This window comes from Lissotriton helveticus, chromosome 5_1, assembly GCF_964261635.1.
Source record: "Lissotriton helveticus chromosome 5_1, aLisHel1.1, whole genome shotgun sequence".
NCBI classification, from domain to species: Eukaryota; Metazoa; Chordata; class Amphibia; order Caudata; family Salamandridae; genus Lissotriton; species Lissotriton helveticus.
The window spans coordinates 1216184866-1216204628 of record NC_136065.1 but is presented as its reverse complement, the minus strand read 5'-3'; the positions used below and the strand labels follow the sequence as shown (position 1 = coordinate 1216204628).

At 46.1% G+C, this 19763-nt stretch overlaps 1 long non-coding RNA gene across 1 annotated transcript; it reads right to left on the bottom strand.

Moving 5' to 3' along the window:
* Nucleotides 1-16738: 16738 nt before the first annotated feature.
* LOC144753549 (uncharacterized) lies at nucleotides 16739-17344 on the bottom strand. The gene is made up of 4 exons (XR_013594407.1): nucleotides 17274-17344; nucleotides 17117-17181; nucleotides 16940-17024; nucleotides 16739-16848 (listed from the first exon to the last, which is right to left on the bottom strand). It is a non-coding gene; the product is annotated as an uncharacterized LOC144753549 (long non-coding RNA).
* Between the last annotated feature and the right edge of the window lie 2419 nt (nucleotides 17345-19763).

Sequence of the window (19763 nt, the reverse complement as noted above, 5' to 3'; positions counted from 1 at the left end):
CTATCTCAGCTAACATCAGGAAAAACAACGCCCCATGGTTCTCTCCCAAATTAAGAATGCTGAAACAATCCTGCCGAAAATTAGAACATAGTTGGAGACAGGTTCCTTTACAACATAAGAAGGATGACTATAGGAAGGCTGTTAGGCTGTATAAAGACGAGAGTAAACTATTTTCTATGAGACCAAAATTAGCTCAGCGGCTAACTCTCCAAAAGAAATTTTTCGGATAGCTAAATTACTCATTACCCCTCCTCAAAAGCCTATACAGACAGAAGGAGCATTGATACGCTGTAACAACTTAGCGGTCTTTTTCCATCAGAAAATCCAAGCCATTTACACAGCTTTCCCCCTTAATCCTCCGGACCCGATGGAATCTGAGTCAGGCGGCCCCGTTCCCCTGCTGGAACAATTTCATCCTCTTGACAGTGGCACATTAGATCTGGTGATCTCAAAGGTATCCTCAGGATCCCCACTGGACCCTGCTCCACCTCAACATCTCATTACAATCATTGACTATGTTGGTACTACAATCCTTGATGTCTTGAACTGTTCTATTAGTTCTAGCACAGTCCCTTTCCACTGGAAATGTGTGATGGTTAGGGCTCTTCTGAAGAAGCCAAACCTGGATCAACTTAATCTATCTAACTACCGTCCAATCTCCCTTCTGCCCTGGCTAAGCAAATTGTTGGAAAAACATATCAATAACATATTGGTTAATCATCTAGAATCCTACAATCTGCTTGATATCTCACAAACCGGCTTCCGCCCCCAAGACGGGACGCAGACTGCGCTGCTGATGGTAACAGAAGAGGCTAGGAAGCTGGTGGATGAGGGAGGAGTAGCTGTCATCATTCTTTTGGACCTCAGTGCCGCGTTCGACACGGTCAATCATACCATCTTGACCCACCGACTCAAGAGTATCAGAGTGTCAGGCTTTGCACTGGCATGGTTCTCTTCCTTCCTCAGTGACCGCTGTTTCCAGGTCTTTGAGGGAGATGTGGTATCCGCCAGGCTACCCTTGAGCTGTGGGGTCCCGCAGGGCTCGGCGTGGAGCCTGACGCTCTTTAATATTTATATGAGGCCTCTAGCAGAGGTTGTCCACCCATTTGGTATCAAGATCGTCAGCTACGCAGATGATATCCAACTAGTGGTGTCTTTACACCACGAGGAGGGTTCATCTGGCACCTTGGGCCCCTGCCTAGAGGCAGTGGTCAGATGGATGGAGCTTTCCTATCTTGGTCTCAACGGAGACAAAGCAGAGATTATGCTGCTGGGTAACCCGTCACCTGGTACCTCCGTCTCTCTGTGGCCGTCATGTCTGGGTCCTGCACCTACCCCAAAGCCACAGCAAAAACGAGCCTTGGTATGTGGCTTGACAGCTCCCTTAATTTTGCACACCAAGCAACCGCACTTTCCTCGGTCTGTTATGGACTGATGAGAATGCTGCGTAAAATTGGTCCGCTCCTTCCCTTCCAGGCGAGAAGGATCATGGTTCAGGCACTATTATTGTCTCGCCTGGCTATGGGAATATCTTGTATCTCGGAGCTCCGCAGACCACAACCAATAAACTGCAAGTATTTCAGAATTGTGCTGCACAGATGCTCCTCCAGATCCCACAGCAATCGGCAAGACCAGCACTGAGACAACTGCACTGGTTACTGATCTCAGCTAGGGTACAATTTAAAGCTATGTGTCTTGCACATTAGGCTATTTGGAGGACTGGTCCACCTATCTTACATCCGCTAATAACATCGTACCTTCCGCCAAGAACTTTACGTTCTAGCTCTTTATATTTGGCCACTACTAAGAAAATAAGGAAGGCGAGATGGGGTGGATGCTCCTTCTCATTTACCGCCCCAAAATTGTGGAACTCCCTCCCCCAGGCTTTGCGGGGGAACAACAATCTGTTGGCCTTCCGTAAGCTTCTAAAAACTCACTTGTTTGGAATGCTTGCATAACATCACAGACTGACTCCACTCTGCCCTTCTTCCTCAGCGCTACGAGGCCTTCGGGTAGTTAGGCGCTATATAAATATTTTTCCATTCCATTTTCCATTCCTATATAAGGTTCTGAGTATATTACAAAGACATGGTATGACCTTGACCAAGGAAAAATGTAAACTTGAAGTTGAATCTGTATACGATTTGGGTTGCAACATTGTCAATCATGGTGTTTTACCGAAACAGAGCTTTGTTAAGGCAAAAGAGGATGCTTCAGATACTCAAACAAAGAACAGCTTAGATCCTTGCCAAGTTCATTCCATTGTTTGCAGATGAAACAAATTACATGAGAGGTCTGAAGAAAAAACATTTTATTTGGAACAAAGAATGTGCTTCAGAATTGTGCCTCATTAAAGGGTCCTGCTTTGGCAATGTTTGACACTCGGTACAACTCTGTTATTGTTACGGATGCCAGTAATGTTGGTATTGTTGCTGTATTAATGCAAAATCATGAGGCCCAGTTGGTCACAATTGTGTTCGCCTCAAGACCATCAAGTAATGCGGAATTCAAACGTTCCATTCTAGAAAAGGAAACTTTGGCCTGTTGGTGAATTGAGTATTTTTGAAAATATGTATATGGTACTCAATTTAAAGTAATATTGGATCATCATCCATTGGTGGAATTAATAACCACTAAAGGTTGTGGAAATGCTACGACCAGAATTGCCAGATGGCAATACAAATTGCAGGAGTTTCATTTCAATGATGAGTACACTCCTGGTGCCAGACACATTCTAGCGGATTGGTCCATAGTCCCGATAAAGGAGGATGGTGACATGGATGTTATTGATGATGAGCTGGAGAGGGTTGTGTCCATCTGTGAGGTGTCAAGTGGTTGCATTAAACAAGACCAATGGAAGGAGGCCTGCAATCATCATGAGGAAATTCAGGAGGTTATCAAATATAAGAAGTCACAATGGCCAGAAAGAGGTTTTTGAACAAAGATGTGTTACCATACTTTTACATTGCAAATAAGTTATCAGAATTAGATGATCTTTTGTTTCATGGAGAGCAGTAAATGGTACCTCAAAGCTTAAGACAAGTTGTGTAAGACATGGCTTTTGAGGGTCATTCTGGCATGATCCGTATGAAAAGAAGAATTTGTAGTGAGTTTTGGTGGCCAGCCATTGATAGATGTCTTGAAGACAAAGTTAGATTGTGAATTGAATGTGCCGTTAGTAACAAAGCACGGAAGGGGATTAGCAATGAGAAAGCCCCAATTTCTGGACCTGACGGGGTATAGGAAAGTGTTTCTCTTGACATTGCAGGTCTCCTGTGTTTGTCTTTCAGTCAGGTTTTTGCCATTGTTCTAATTGATCAGTTTTCACAATGTTCACAGGTTAAATTGGTTCATCAGGTTGATTCACATGCAGTGAAACAGTTTCTTAAGGAAGAATTTGAAAAAGAAGCCTTCCCTAAGTCTTTGAACACAGACAACCGTGTGCAGTTGAGATACTCTAAAATGAAAGACTTTCTGGAAAAACAAGGTATTTATCACATGTGAACTTCTGTGTACTATCCAGAAAGTAATGCATTGTAGAAAGCTCTTAAAGACTTTTTTTTTTTCTTTTTTTGTCCTCATAACCACCATGTAGACAAAGTGCCGAGAGGAATCAACAGAGAATAACTGTCTCAGTTTAACTGAAAAACTGGAGGGGACGCATATCTTATAGAGGCCAACTATCCCACAGTCTTCCACCGTGATCCAAAGAGGCACTAAGTCCTTAATTTGCCAACCTGTTGCAAATCTAGGGGTAGTTTTAGCAGCCAAATGGGGGCCGGGCTTGAACCGGGTAACGGCTGTTCCAATGGTGCAAAATAAAAGAGCACATTGGGAGATCAATCATTGGACTCTGGGGGAAAAAAAAACACAAAAAAAAAAAAAAACGAATACATCACTGAAGCCACGTTAGTAAATGCCAAAATGCCCTATTTCTGCGATTACCAGATCTGGCCAAATCTGTAACTGAAGTCTGCAGTACTGAGTTTTGCCAATCTCTAAAGGAGGGATGTGAGGGGTCCTTCCATTTCCTGCAGATCTCTCTTCTTGCGAGAAGGATGGAATAAGAAACTAAACATCTGGGTAGGTGTTGTACTCCTTCTAAGACTCCAAAAATTATCAGAGACAGATCGATTCTGACAGGTCTTCCGAGAGACTCCGTAAGGCAATTGCTGATATCCTGCCAAAATGCTGTTAGTACCGGGCATTCCAGAAACATATGAGTATCCGACGCAGCAGTCAATCCACATTTTGTACAAGACACTGACTGTCCTCCTGCAAATTTAGAGAGTCTTAAGGGGGAGTAGTACGCCCTATAGAGGGTGAAGATATGGTTTCTGCGAAGCCACGATGGCTTAACAATGCTCCACAAAAGCTCGAAAGAAGACTTCCAAAGAATTTGTAAGTTCACATCCATCAGAACAGAACCCCATAATGACTCTGGCAAGACAAAGTCTCCATCTGCCTCCTCCATAATAAAGTTATACCATTTAGATATTTCTTTCTTTTCTGGACCTCTGTTTAGTAAGTCGGAGATAAATGGGCTATGTCCTCCAAGTTTAAACTTATTTTTATTGGCAGGAGATGCTTTATAGGCTGCAGTCCAACTATAAATCTGAATATATTTGAAGCGTGAAAGATTAGGGCCAACCTTGGCTTGTAGATGTTCCCATGAAAATAAATCTCCCTCGTAGAAAAGGTCCCCCCAAACTTCCATACCTGCCTCTCTCAGAGGAACTGCCAAGATGTCATCAAGCCAGGCAGGACTTTCAGGCAGGTCCCACAACGGAGTTTTTTCGCAAAAGTAATTTACTTTTATGGATTTCATGATTTCAGCCCATGTTCGAGCAAAACCCTGTCGAGTATTCAGTTTAATTGTTTTTAAAAACTTAGGATTTCCAAACTTAAAAAGAAAACTAGAATGATTGATATTTTCCCCCTCCAACATAGCTGCATACATCAAGCCCACCCCCGAGGCTTAGGGCTTCTTCAACAACATCCCTGAGTGGGATAATTGAAAGGCCCAAGCATAGATTTTTAGATCTGGAGCCGCCAAACCACCCTTATCACGTCGCCGTCTTAGTTTTTTCCAGGCGATACGTGGAAGATGATTGTGCCAGATAAAAGATGAAACTTTGATTGAAATTTGGCTAAGATATTTTGATCAAAGTATAAAGGAATGGTATTGAATAAAAAAGAAATTTTTGGCAGAATAGACATTTTGATAAGATTGACCCTACCTATTAATGACAGGGGGAGATGTGACCAGGATTGGAGAAGCTTACGGCAGTCTTTAAGTACTGTGGACAAATTAACTTGGACTATTTTGTTAATATCTTTTACAATTGTCAAACCTAAATAACGCATTGAAGTGCCAGGATGGAGTTCTGTGGGAGGGTTCTCATCATTCCAAATAAGAATTTCCGTTTTGGCTGCGTTTATGTCATACCCCGACACTTGTCCAAAAGCATGAGCCAATTTCACTATAGCCGGAAGGGCCGTAGCGGCGTCTGATGTTAAAATAAGTACGTCGTCGGCATATAATGCCACCTTCCTCGTCCAGCCTTGATAATGGAAAGGTTTAATGGAGACCTCCTCCCTTAGATATTGCGCAAAAGGCTCGATATAAAAATCAAAAAGCAAGGGGGAGAGCGGGCACCCCTGTCGGGTTCCCCTAGTGATAGAAAAAGGGAAAAATCCCAAGATGCTGGGGGAGACATTCCTTCTAAAAGTATTCCATTAAACAGCTTTGTGAGGAAAGGAGCGATCGCTGAGTCTAAGATCTTATATAGCTCGGCCGGAAGGCCATCGGGTCCCGACGCCTTCCCCTTCTTAAATTTCTTAATAGCAGATATCACCTCACTCTCTGTAATGGGGCTATCCAAGTATTGGGATTGTTCAAGAGAAAGGGAGGGTAGAGTAATATTATTCAACCAACTCTTGACAGACTCAACTGATATCACTTTGTCTTCTTTGTATATTACCTGGAAGAATTCCCTAAATGCCTTCCTGATATCATCATCTGAAGAGAGATTGATGTTACCTATTTTTATAGATGCAATGTTGTTCCGGACCTGATCTACTTTGGTCTTCCAAGCCAGCATTTTTCCTGCACCTTCACTATATTCAAAGTGGGCTAACTTGCTGGCTTCCCATCTCTGTTGGACCCTCAAATTCAAGGTCCATGCCAGACTACCCTTCAGAGTCATCAATTTATTGTGAAGAGGATCTAATATAGACCTCGAAGATGTACTATTTTGGTCGATCTCATGTTGAACACAAGCCATATCTGATTCTATAGAAGAAATCATTTCATTTTATCTCTTTTTCCGAAAGGCGACTTTGGCAACAACCAACCCTTTCAATGTTGCCTTAAATGAATCCCAAATAATTCTATCAGAGGCTGTACCATTATTGGGCAGAAAGAAGTTGTGTGACTCTGTCTTTAGGAACAAGATATCCTCCTCATTAGTGAGTAGGGAACGATCAAAAGACCAAACAGTCTGTTTTTTTTTACTACCTAATCCCACCACCAGTTTAACAGCAGAGTGATCTGAAAGATGCGAGGGGAGATATTCTATTGTTTTAACAGAATCGACCAATCTTTGAGTAGTCAAAATATAGTCAATCCTTGACTTATGGTGATATTTAAAATTCCTATAAGAAACCCCCTGTTGGTTTCCTGACCTTTGTCGCCAAACGTCGACAAACCCATGCTGTCTCATAGCATCTAGTAAAAAAGATCTAGTTTTAGACAAAACCATGGAACGATTGTTAGGGGACCTGTCCAAGATGGGGTCCAACACAATGTTAAAGTCGCCGGCTAAAATTATAGGTCCAGAAATAGACAGTAACTGCAAAAAGATTGTTTCCAATGAAGAAGGGTCGTCCTGATTCGGGCCATAATAGCCGACTATTGTAATTGAAAACCCAGCCATAAGAACTGAGGCTATAGCCCATCTGCCAGAAGAATCTACGACCTGTGAGATTAGCTTAGCTTTAGCTCCTTTTTTGAAAATGATCGCAACCCCTCTTGTATGTGAAGTTTGTGTGGTAGAGACCATAAAGTCAATCCATCTATTCTTTTTAATTATTACCGACAGTTCAGAATGCGTAAGGAGGGTTTCCTGCAACACCATGACCTGCGCATCCGAGTCTTTCAGATATTGCAGAATTCTACTAGCTCGGGGCTTGGTGCGGAGGCCGTTGACGTTCCAGGAAAGGAGACCTATACTACTCATCTCTTAACCGATAGGGCACCATGATTAGTGATATACCAGAAGAGATAATTATGATACTGTTAAGTGTTTGCGTCCAGCGATTGTATGTGAGATATGTGACATATGAGTTACCATTCCAAAAACTTCTAGACTGGTTATTGAGGACCTTTTTACGTTTTTGCCACCCCTGTGCACTCACCCGCTCAAGGTGCGAGCCCCCCCCCCGTGAAGAACCCTTGCATTATCTAACCGGAACAAAGTCCAGTAGATAGTGCCCCACCGGTTGATCCCCTACAGAAAAGTCTAACCGCTATCTATTCAAGTGAGTAGACCTAAGTGAGTGAAGAAATTTCTCGAAATTTTAAATTAAGCTACAAGACCTTTAACTAATGATTATTTAGTGCATATATAGTGCATTTAAATATATGTGCCTCTGCCCTTTGATATTCAAATTGAGAATGTGAAAAAATTGAACAGCAGGACTTATTTAGACAGATTAGGAAAAAAAAAAGAAAGAAAAAGGCACCTAACATTAAAGCCTGCAGCTCTCTTTGTCCAAAATCATTGGAGGCTCATTCACTGGTTACACGGGTCTAACATTAAACCTAACAGGCCGTTTTACCCAGATCCATTAACAACTCATCTGCTGCTTGCACCGACCTGATGTTATACATCTTATTATTGTGCATTACTTTAAGAGCTGCCGGAAACATCAGCTGAGCTGTTGCACCCAATCTTCTAAAAGCGTCCAGACGCTTCCCAAATTCCCATTGCTTTTCGAGTGCTGTTCGGGACAGGTCTGATCTTATTAAGAAAGTAAAGCCTTTCCCAGACAAAGACTTTTGTTTCAAGGCCATATTTAAAATGCGTTCCTTTAGGACGTAAGTGTGAAAATTGACCAGGATTTTGCGCGGTTTAGATCTCTGTGGATTCAGTTTGAATGGGTCTCTATGTACCCTCTGAATGTCAACTGACAGTTCTGCGGAAGTGTATTCTAATGACAGTGCTTCCTTCAGTAATGAAACGATGTATTGTTTAATGTTCGACCCTTCAGAGCCTTCTGGAACATTCAAAATGCGGATATTTCCCCTTCTCGCATTATTTTCAAGGGACTCCATCGTCTCGCTAAGAGCCAGATCTTCCTTTGTGAGTTTGTTAATATCCTGCCTTGCCTGATCCAGGTAAACTGAGTGAATGCCAACCGTTTCTTCTAACACTCCAGTTCTTATAGTGAGACCTTCGATTTTATTGTCAAGTGATTCACAATAATTTTTTAACTCTAGTTGATTGGCAGATGATTCGGCAAATCCTTTCCTTATCTCCAGAGTGAGAGCTGAGAACATCTCTAGAACAGAGGCTGCCGCCATCGGAACTTGAGAGGCTAAGGGAGGGACCAGTAAAGAGTTAATATCAGGTTGAATAGAATTTACAGAATCATCTTCATCTGGACCCCCAGACGTGCCACGCAGGTCAGTAGGATCTGATTATTCCGTCTCTTCAGGATCAACTGCAGTAGGATCTTGAGGTTCACTCAATTGCTGCGTGGATGGAGACTGAAACTGAGATTGACCTGACTCTCTTCCTGGGTCTAGCAATCTTTGCGGGCTAGCTTCTACGTCAGCAATTGCAGCTGTTTCTATCATTTGACCAGGGCATTTTCCAGCTTGATCTGACCCCCCGGATAACGATGTATCAAGTGATATGACAGGTTGGCCAAAAGATATGGGATTACCCTCTGAGGTCGACGCCATGTCTTGACCGTTTAAGCCTTCAGGAAGGTGTATAATCTGTGGAATGGCTTTAAAATAGGCGCGGAGTGAGGGTGTAAGTTTGGAGCCTGCAGGGAGTAGCGCTTTAGAGTCTTTGTTCTTCGCTTTAGTTTGGCTCTTCACACTTGGGGTTTTGGGCTTGAATTCAGTGTTTAAAAAAGAGGAAGGTTTCATCTTGGATGATATATTGGCCCCTTTCCCCACTTCTATTCTCCCTTCTATAATTCCGACCTTATTTAGATCTGTTTTCTTTTTTCGTCCGTGACCTCGGCCTCGTTTAGCCCCACTTTTGGGAGTATTAGGTAAGCTGTCAGTGATATTAAATGCACCAAAGGTACCTGGAGTATTCTTATCTGCTGGGACCTGTAAATGCTCCTCGACACTGACGGCATTAATATCAAAATCAGACAGAATGAAGGTGTTTTCTATCAATGCCTGGTATATAGAGCTAGTGTTAGCCAATTCATGCCCAAAAGACCCCTCCACAGCAGAAACAGAAGCGGGAACTTGTAAATATTGGGGCTGCTCTTGTACACCTCCCTTGAAGACTGGGACCGAACTTATGTCAGTACCTGTATCTGTGCGTCTCTCAGGCTCTGACTCTGACTCTATAACCCTATGGGGAGAAAAGAGATTTCTCAATCTTTTGCCCTTCCTAAGCTCCAGGGCGGCTATGCAGATCCTCGGGCTAGATGGAGTGACTGGTACCTCTAAGTGCTTTTCCACGGGGGGAGAAGGAGGGGCTAAGGTACTGCTCACAGGACGAGCAGTAAAAACGCTAGAAATGCTAGATGTTTTAATTGCGCTTTTAAAACTCCCTCTTACCAAATCAAAATCACTCTGGATGCAACAGAGCCCGGAGCTTGAAACATAAATATCCGACTTACGTGCAACAGAAGAGATTACACCGTCCCCCCTGCAACGCCCGCTACCTCCGTAGCCGTATCTGCAGCCGTCTTCGTCTTCGTCTCCGCACTCACTCTGGCCGAGACCGAGACCAAAAAGCCATGGAGAAAGAGAGAGGACTCCCGTGCACCGCCAGCCGCTCTGCGGGGAAACCACCATCGGTACGGGAGAAAGGAAAATCCAAAAAAACTCTTAAAGACTTATTATGGAATTATAGGGTCACACCTATATTGTTGGGAGTTATGTCTCCATTTGAAAAAATGAGAGGTAGGAAGGCAGTGTGTAATTTAAACCAGATGGGAATGTTGGATATCAGGAAACATTTAGATGATGGTTTGGTGAGAGGGGATGATCCAGTGGAGAGCAGCTCTTATGATAAAGTCTTGTTCTCCTCTGATGGCATGCCCTAGCCATCTCCATCTTTTTCTCATAATGATGGTACCCATGCGCTAATGCTTGGTTGCCAAATGACAAAATTGATTCCAAATGTGTACTAAAGAGTCATATACAACAACTCAAGGTTTGTGACTGGGTGCGTGTAAAAAAAGGAAAGTTGGTTAGTGTTCAAAATAGGGTTTCTGGTTGTCTAGGGTATGCACCGAAGCCAGGCAGAACCCACCACTCTAGTCAGGGCAAGGGCGTTACATACTGAAGACAACCCCTGCTCACCCCTTGGTAGCGTGGCAGAGCAGTCAGGCTCATCCCAGAGGCAATGTGTAAAGCATTTGCGCAATACACTCAGACAGCAGTGACACACCAGGCACACCATAAAAGAGACTCCACAGAAGGTTATATAAAAATATCCCTTTTATTATCCATAAAAACAAATATAGAGCAAAATCACAAATATTACTGTGCCACTTGTCATGACTTCACAGGGATTACATAAAGCACTAGGCCAATTGGGCCACTGTCATAACTATCACAATTGGGTGCAAGCAAGTAACCACTGGTAAGTTGTGCACATTGTGAAAGCACCTCGTCCTCTAGTATGGCCATAAACACATGAAACATGTGATGAGGGAAAACACATAACTCATAACATCAGGGCAGGTGGTGTGAAACCGAGGAAAATAACAGAGATCACCAAAACATTAATGCCCACCTGCAGCAGGCGATGAGTAAACATACTGTCTTCAACCACATAGGAGGCACTTGCACTTCTACTACAGATTACCACAGCACAATAACTGCTGATATGGCATTCTGCTAGTTGTTCTGGTGCAGCAACAGTATCCATGTGTGTTTTCACAAGGCCCCTTGGGACCGAGAAAGCAGACCAGTACCGGAGGAGCTCAAGGTAGGCCACTTACCTCCCTGACCTGGTGCTCCAGTGTCTAGAAAATGCCCCCAACAGCAGGTAAGAGTTCAGTTGCCCACGACCATGCGGCGCAGCTGCAACAATGTCAGTAATGTGGAGCAATTCACCATGGCGGCCGCAGGCCAGGTTATGTAAGTAACTGGACGGGAAGGCAAGCACCAGCTGGGAGAGGGAGAGTGCTACGACCCCTCATCTCTCCTCTCCCGCTCCTCCTCCGAATGGTGTAGTGCTGCGGCAGTGGGACATGATGCAAAGTCTCAGTCGACTTTTCTCTCCTCCACTCGGCCTCTCTACTGTGGTGGGCCCGGCCCACAGTGACGTTGGCATTGCCAGACAATGCAGAGGACTCCCCGACCAGGGATTCCTTGTGGTCTCTGTGCTTGGGGGCAGGCCGGGGCCACGTAGCAGAGCCCTGGCTGCAGGACCACGGAACATATGCAGGTAACATGATGCAGGAGGGAGAGCGCTTCTAATGGGGTAGGCCTCCCCTCTCGCTACTCCACCACCACTGGGGTACAATGAGCTCAAACAAACGACTGTCTCCAAACCCTGCACAGCACCATTCAAGTGCCCGACAACAACAGGGTGTGAAAACACAGCACCCCCACGCGCTTGCCAAAACCACACGAGGCAAGCCACAGAGCCCTGGAAGGTCACCAGGGCAGCGAACAGGACACAAGCAGGCCGGACGAAGGGTCCCTAGCAGAGTGGCAGCCCCTGCAGGCCTCCAATAGCAACTTCTGTACCGCATCAGGGTACCGACGGAGAAAGCGGGCCCCCTTCCCCGAGTTGTTACCAGGAAGGGGCGGTCTGCTTATCCATTACATTGGATAAGTTCCAGTAGCACCAAACAAACAATGGATTACTGGTTTGGTATCACATACATTTATTTTCTCTTGTATTTATTTCACTCATGTATGCAGCAGCATTGTTTATGGTCCTGATGAAATCCTGATACATTTAGATCATATAGGCTGAAACATGTCGACGACCTGATCACCTTAGCAGTTTAATTTATACTGCTTTCCACTGCTTTTTATTCCTGACAATTTGGGCAAGCAAATAAAGATATTTTTGTACAAAATTAGGTCATGTTAATATCACTATTGCCTTTTCACATACAGCGTTGCACCCTCTCTACACCTATACTTGAATATGGGATTCTAGCATCCTTAGTCCAACATTGGACACATTGATAAAAACATCCCAGAGCTCCTACCTCACAGTGAGGTGGTTGTAGCCCTCAGTGGAACTAGGTTTTTCCAGTGGAAGGAGATGGCCATATGAGGAAGCATGTCACCTATGGTGAGTGAGGGCATTTGTCCTAAAAGGGATTGCTCCCCAGAGGGCCTTTTCTGAGAGACTTTGTTTTCATTACACTTTTTTGAAGACCAGGAGCTTCTGTGTTTTTGATTATTGTAAATGGGGATACACTTCTTGCAGGTCTATAAATATTTTTCCTTTGGACCCTCCCAACATTTCTAGTGTTTTGAGCCCCTACAGCCACCCAGCAGGCAGCAGGTAGTCCCAGACGGCGGTTTGTCCTGGCATATGGTAGTCCCCCGGCAGTGTCTTCCCTTTCCAGGCCCAAGCTCAAGCCAGGGGGTCACAGCCCCTTTACTTATAGTTCCAAACGTCTGTTCTGGGGCACTTAAAAATATAATTACAAGTTCCCAACACCCCCATTCACAGTGTAAATCTTGTCTACAGACACACCACAGATCCAACATATGAGAGGGCAGCCTCACAGCAGTGACAAACCAAATAGGTTGTTTGTCACTACTAGGACATGCCACACAGTTAAGGCACATGTACTACATTTTACCTACACCGCAGCCTGCCCAGAGGGCTATCTAGGGTCACCTTAGGGGTGACTGATATGTAGTAAAAGGGAAGTTGCAGACGTAGCAACCCACTTTATATGCCACGTCACGATGGCAGTCAACTGCGCATGCAGGTCCTTCAGAGGCAGCGGACTGAGACATGTTTGAAAGGCTACTTCGGTGGATTGCTCAAGCAGCACTGCAAGCCCACCAGTTGCATTTAATTTACAGGCCCTGGGTATATGGGATACCACTGTACAAGGGACTTACAGGTAAATTAAATATGCCAAACAAGTGTAGACCAATCTTACCAAGTTTTCAAGAGAGAGCACATGCAGTTAAGCACTGATCAGCAGTGATAAAGCACCCAGATCCCTAAAACCACTGACAACAGGTCAGAAAAAATACAGGAGGAAGGCAAAAACTTCTGGGATGACCCTGCAAAAAAGGACCACGTCCAACAGTTAGGTCTGGAGAATTTAAGTTTTCGATTCCCCTGAAAATAATCAGAGTGGGCACCAAATAGTGGAATTGACTGATGGAAATGTGTGGCGTATGAGTAAGGTTACCCAAATGTTTGTGCCCTAAAAGATGTAACGGTACTGATAGTGCTGCGGAATCTAGGTGTGATTCAGATGTTTGTCAAAATGAAGATGCATTAAAAAGGGGGCAGTGTTTTGGAAGAAGGTTAAAGACCAAACCTGTTTGGTGTAAAGATTACCAAATGCCACGCTAGTTGCTAACAATTGCAGGTATGTAATTTTATTGTATTTCATTCTGTTTAGTTATAACACCATATGTATATCTTATTTAACTCTGCAACTTGTACAGTGGTGTTGACATTTATTTTCTATTTTTTTTTGTTGTGTTCATTATTGTTCAATATTATTAACAGTGGAGGATGTGTTATATCCTGGCCAATGAGGTTGGATGGAATCTGGTATGCGAGACCTACGGTGTCCTGATTTCATTCAACGACAGTTGGCCCAGGCTTTCCAATGATAGACTTCATGACTTCTATATTTCTAATAAACCTGGATGAATCACCACGTGTGATGTGAGTCACTGTAAGAGGACTCCATAGACTCTCATACCAGTGTAGTGTGTTTGGAGCACTCTACATCACCCACAAATGTAGAGACAATTACTAATACGTGTGTAAATCAGTGGACAGAAAATGTTACAAAGATAAAGAAAAATACAAGGTGTAGGATTTTATGGGTTCTTGTTGTGGAGAAGCACAAACCCAGGATTCAGATGATAACCCAGTCGTTAGGATTGGCTTAACTAATCAAAATGTATTTCTACCAAAGCAAACCCTTTTTAGCAACATTTGGATAGTGAAAGGCTCAAAAAAATATATAACGTTACAACCCGCACCATGTAGTTTGCATGTAGCTCATTGATGACACTTAATAGCTTACTGTGCTATATTATGATAGTAACGTATGAACTGCACAGTACAAAAAATGGTCTCTGTGGCAAAAGCAGTAACACACTAAGCTATGCACATAAAGTACTGTTCTGTGATCTGCATGGCACACATCCTTTGCAGCAGGCATATTAACCCTTAACCCTCTGTGCTACCTTAGATTAGTCAAAACTACATCTCACTCCAGCAGCTTCATTAAACACCCAAAGTTATCTTAACACTTTTATTGTTGCCTGAAAGCTACCGGATATACAAGGAACTCTGCAGTGGGTGCTTTCAGAACTGCTGCAATGCTATAAAAGCGGCCACCAGTAATGAAACCGCCCCTCCCCCACCCTTCCAACCTACGAGGGAGACACCTGATGCCTGGTGTAGTGTTCTGAGACGATGGTCACTAGAACCCTGGGTGGACTCAACAAGGAATTGCGTAATTTGCTGGGAGGTGTTAAGGTGTGGTTAGTAAAGCTTATGATGAAATGAGAGTGCAGTGTGTGATTGTTTGCAGAGGAATAAAGGCGTACAGTCCAGAGCTCCATCTGTGGCTTATTCCTTTGCATGCTCTCAGGGTAGGGGAGGATGCTACAACTGACAATGAGTAGGGGCTCCGAAGAAACAAGACATTTGTGTTCCTTGAAGAACGTGAATTGGCGCTTGCACTAATTCTATTTTATGTCTCTTTGTCTCTATGAATGATCTTTGATTTTGTAATGGTTAAGAAGCAACCAACATGTAAACTTTCATGTTCGATAGATTGAGGCATGGCACAGGATACAGGCTTTTGAACCTTTTCGACCGGTATGATGTTAATCAATGCACCACTGTCTATGATAATAGTTATGGGGAAACCATTAACCTTTAATGTAATCTTGTGGCAATGTCCAAATTAATTATGTTGGTGGTTTGCCTTTGTCTTTTGTTCTTCTTTGAAGGCAGCCAAACCTAAATTGTGTATTTTTACTATAAAAAGTTTTCACTTTGATTGAATCTGCATCCCCCTATGTGTTGTGTGAAAATGTTGCATTAGTGCTTTGTGTCGATATTATTGAGCTGAATGAATGCCTAGGTTTATAGTTACCAAAGGGGAACTTATTTTCTGACATTTGTCGCTTGGTACCCTACTCCTTTGGGTTATTGGGTCCCTCTCTTTTAATAGAGTCTTACGAAAGTATGCCAGTCTCGTAAAGTGTGAGGTTCACACGACCAAACTCAAATTATTTGGGCACGTTTTTACTGGTGGGAAAATGACTCTTGACCCAGGTAAACTTCAAGGACTATCACCTATCTGCCCCCACAAGATGTCACCATGCTGCGATCCTTGTTAGGCATTGTCAGTGATTGCTCAATGTACATTCATGACTTTGCTACTGTGAGTGCCCCATTGAGAGACTTGACAAAATGAGATGTCCCTTTCCAGTGGTCTGCTGGATGTGATCAAAGCTTCAAAGGATTAAAACATGTAATTGAAAATGCATGTTGGAGGAAATGCCTGTTGGAGGAAATGCTGTCGGGTGAATTGAAACACGGTTGACATCCCACATGAAATACCCCTTGATGAAGGCTCTATCAGCCGAAATGCATTGGGATTAGTGAAATGTGCACTGGAAATGTAATGTTGGAACTACAAAAGAATTTAAAGCAGTAATGAAAAACTATAAAGAATAACTCAACATTATCCATAACTCATGGTTTGAGATTTATTGATTCAGGTTGGAGTATTAAAAATGAAGTAACCTCATTGAGGGGACATTAAACCAGTGCCCTGGGGACATACTCCACGATAGTGGAGATGCAGCTTTATTGATTGTACACAAAAGGAGTTAGGTCCTTGGAGGGCTGAGGGAGGGCTGGACCGTTTCTATATCACAATAAACACAAAAAATGCCCCCCTCTCACATTTACTTACAATATGCTTTAGGCAAAGACCAAATACACAATTTCATTAAATCTGGTCTGGTATATTTATTTATACCTTTTCTTCATGTATTCTCTGTGGAAACTAAACTTCTCTAAAAAAGTTCTTAGGCAGTAGAAAAATACACACCTCAACAAAACACTTATAATCTTATTCACAACGAATTACATTCACAAGTACTATAAATTATTACAAAAACATTCAAGGAAATAACATCACAGAAAAAAACAAACAGAAAAAACATCCAACAAACATTTACAAAATTATGTTCATCAATTTGAAATACACAAAGTCATTTCATTAATCACAAATCTTGAGAAGACATAATTCAACACAAGAGCAACAGCGTTTGTATCTCTCAATCAGACAACACTTAATGTAATAAATGGCTCTTGATGGGTTTGCCGACGCGTTTCAGGTTCGGGTCATTGCTCCCCAAACCCTCATCAGGGCTCTGTTATTAATCTGTTTAGGATGCAAAAAACATAAAGTTTTAATGACAACCTATTTGCCTCTTCTCTAGCTGTCATAGTGTTTGGATATGGTTTGTTTATACCTGTTTCTTCTTATAGGTGACCAAGCAGTCACTTCTGTTAAACGATGTAGCCTCTTCGTTACCACTTTATGGGCACACCTTTTTCCTAGGGATCAAGCACATATTGCCTCCATGTAATAGAATGTGTATTTATTGTTTAATTGAAATAACTAGTAGAATCAACAATAAAGTTCATACCTCCGTCTGAGCGAACTGGCGCTGTTGGAGGGGCGAGGAAGATTCTGTCTCTCTTTACTTTTGTCCTATTTAACAGAAACAAACCATTTGGTGCTTGTGGCTGCAGGACTAGTGTGAGTTCGCAATTGAAAAAATGAAAGCTGCAAGCCTACCATACCTTGTATATAATCCACTGTCATGCTGTAGCTGAGCAGCATCACCTTTTGTCACGTAGCTATTTATTTCACCTAAAGCATTAATAAAATTCTGTCAGGGTTTGCACATGGTGCATGGTAGTCCATAAAACATTCTATCACATAATGGGCCCCTGTCCTACCGGTTTCCTTTGGTGAAGGGGGATTTGGGGGGGCAGCCGACCGTAGGGAGGCTTGCACACCCGGGGATGTTTGGGGCAGTAGGGGGGGGGGGGGGATAGGTGTCCTAGACAGGCACCCGTAGCTTGGGCTCCTTGGGCTGGTTTGGGCTCCTTGGGCGGTTTTTGGGCTGGCCGGGGATATATACGGCCATTTTGTAGCTGGGGGCACCATTTCAGGTAGTGACACGGCAGCCGGGGGTGCTAGGTGAAAATCGTTGTCCCTGGTCACGTGGTGTTCGGCGGCGCGAGCGGGTGCTGTGGTGCGTCGGTGTTCGTTTACCTGTGTGGCGGTTTTGGTGATGGCGGAGCGGGACCCCAGAGTCGCGGAGGCGTTGCGGTTGCTTGGGGAGGCGGGCCGGCTGGATGTACTTCGGCCGGATTTTCAGGTGAGGCCTCCGCCGCGGCGCGCTGCCAACGGCGCCGCGGCGGCTGTGTGGGCCTGTGAGCCGCCGCGGTCGCGACCGCGGCCGGCCCTGAGTGTGCAGAGGGGAGGCGGGGCTGGGGGCGGCGGCGCGAAGGCCGCGAAGAAGCGTGTTGCGGCGGTGCCGCGGAAGGCGGGGGGAAAGGGCGGGGGCGCGAAGGCTGGCCAGCGGGGGGCGCTAAAAAAGGCCCTGGAGTTCGTGGAGGGTGGCGGAGGGCAGGCGCCGGTGGCGGTGGGGGGGGAGGGGGTGCGGGCGGCGATTGACGGTGACGGAGGGGTGGGGGGGAGGGGGGGTCTGCAGTGCCGGCAGGGCTTGTTGTTGAGGGGGCGGGGGGGTCGGGGGAAGGGAGTGCAGGGGGGGTGAATCAGGAGGTGCAAGGAGGGGGGGGTGGGGGTGAAGGAGTGGGGGGGGCGGGGTCCCCTGAGGTGGTGGAAGAAACGGAGGTGGAGGAGATGGGTGGGGGGGCAGACACAGAGTTGGACTGGAGCTCGTCTGGGTCGGAGGGGGGTAGGGGCTTGGGGGGCCAGGAGAGAGTGTCGTCCCCAGGGCTGGAGAGGGGGGGGGGGTGGGGGGCCAAGGGGAGGGGGGGCTTGGAGAGCGGGAGGGGCGGGGGCGTGTGGGGGGTAGGGGGTGGGTCGGGAGATGGGGGATGGTATGGGGGGGATGGAGGGGGGGGATGTGGGGGGGGGCGTGGGGCACGGGGGGGGCTGGGATGGAGGGCACGGAAGGGGTGCGGGGCCTGGTTGGGGGTCAGGCGGGTGGGGTGGCGCCGGGGGCTGGGGCAGTATGGGTGGGTGGGGCATGGGTGGCGGAGGGGTTCCCTCGCGTCGCGGCGGTCACTCAGCGGGGTGGGGACGGGGGGCGCCACTGGGGTGGGAGAGTGGGTGGGGTGAGTGGGGGGGTGATGGTGGGTTTGTGCACCCCGGTATGCTGGACTCCACTTTTTTCCCTTGGCAGGAGCTGCTTGCGAGGCGCTCGGGTGAGCAGCATGCGGCTCTACTCCACCGAGAGGATGGGCCGGCTCTGTCTAGTGCGGGCGGTCGCGCTCCAACGAGGGACCTGTCAATGGAGCGTGGTGGATGGCGGCGGGGGTCAGCCCCGCCGGCCCCCCCCCGAAGGGTTGTTACGGCCGCCCGGGGCGGGGGAGTGGTTGGGGATGCACTACTTATTGAACCAGGCGTTAGTGGAATGGACCGGCGTGGGAGTGTGGATTTGGGTGAACTGATGAGAGTGTGTCGGGAGAGAGCGGGCTTGAGCAGGGTGGACCCCCCAAGGGGGGGTCGGGAATGTGTGGATGTGGCGGCGGAGGAGTCCGCGGAGGAAGGGGAGATTCGGGAGGACAGGGGGGAATGTAATGTTGTTACCAGTATTTTACAGGTGCCGGCGAGGCAGGAAGCACCGAGAGTGTCGGCCCCCTCAGCTCAACTGGTTAGGCGGCGGGATCCGGTTCGGACGCCGACCTTGACGCCAGGTAAGACGGGAGAAGGGGCGGAGAGTGGTAAGCGGCGATGTGTACAAGTTTCAGTGGGGACTGGGGGGGAGGGAGCGGAGGGTTGGAGGCTGGTGCGGGGACGGTACGTGCGGGACACCGGAGTGGGCACGGGAGGCGCGGCGGACGGGGTGGCCGGCGCGGGAGGAGGGTCAGACACGGTCGCAGGCGCGGGAGAGGGGTCGGGGGCGGTCGCCGGCGCGCGAGAAGTGCCGGGTGCGGTCGCCGGGAAGGAGGCGGCGAGCGGGAAGGAAAGTTGCGTGGTACCGGTGCGTAAGTTGCCATACATGGGCATTACGAAGCCACTGGGTGCGCACCTGTCGTTGGCTACGAGGGAAAAAATTTGGAAGGGGGAGTATGTCGACATCCTCAAGCTTCTCC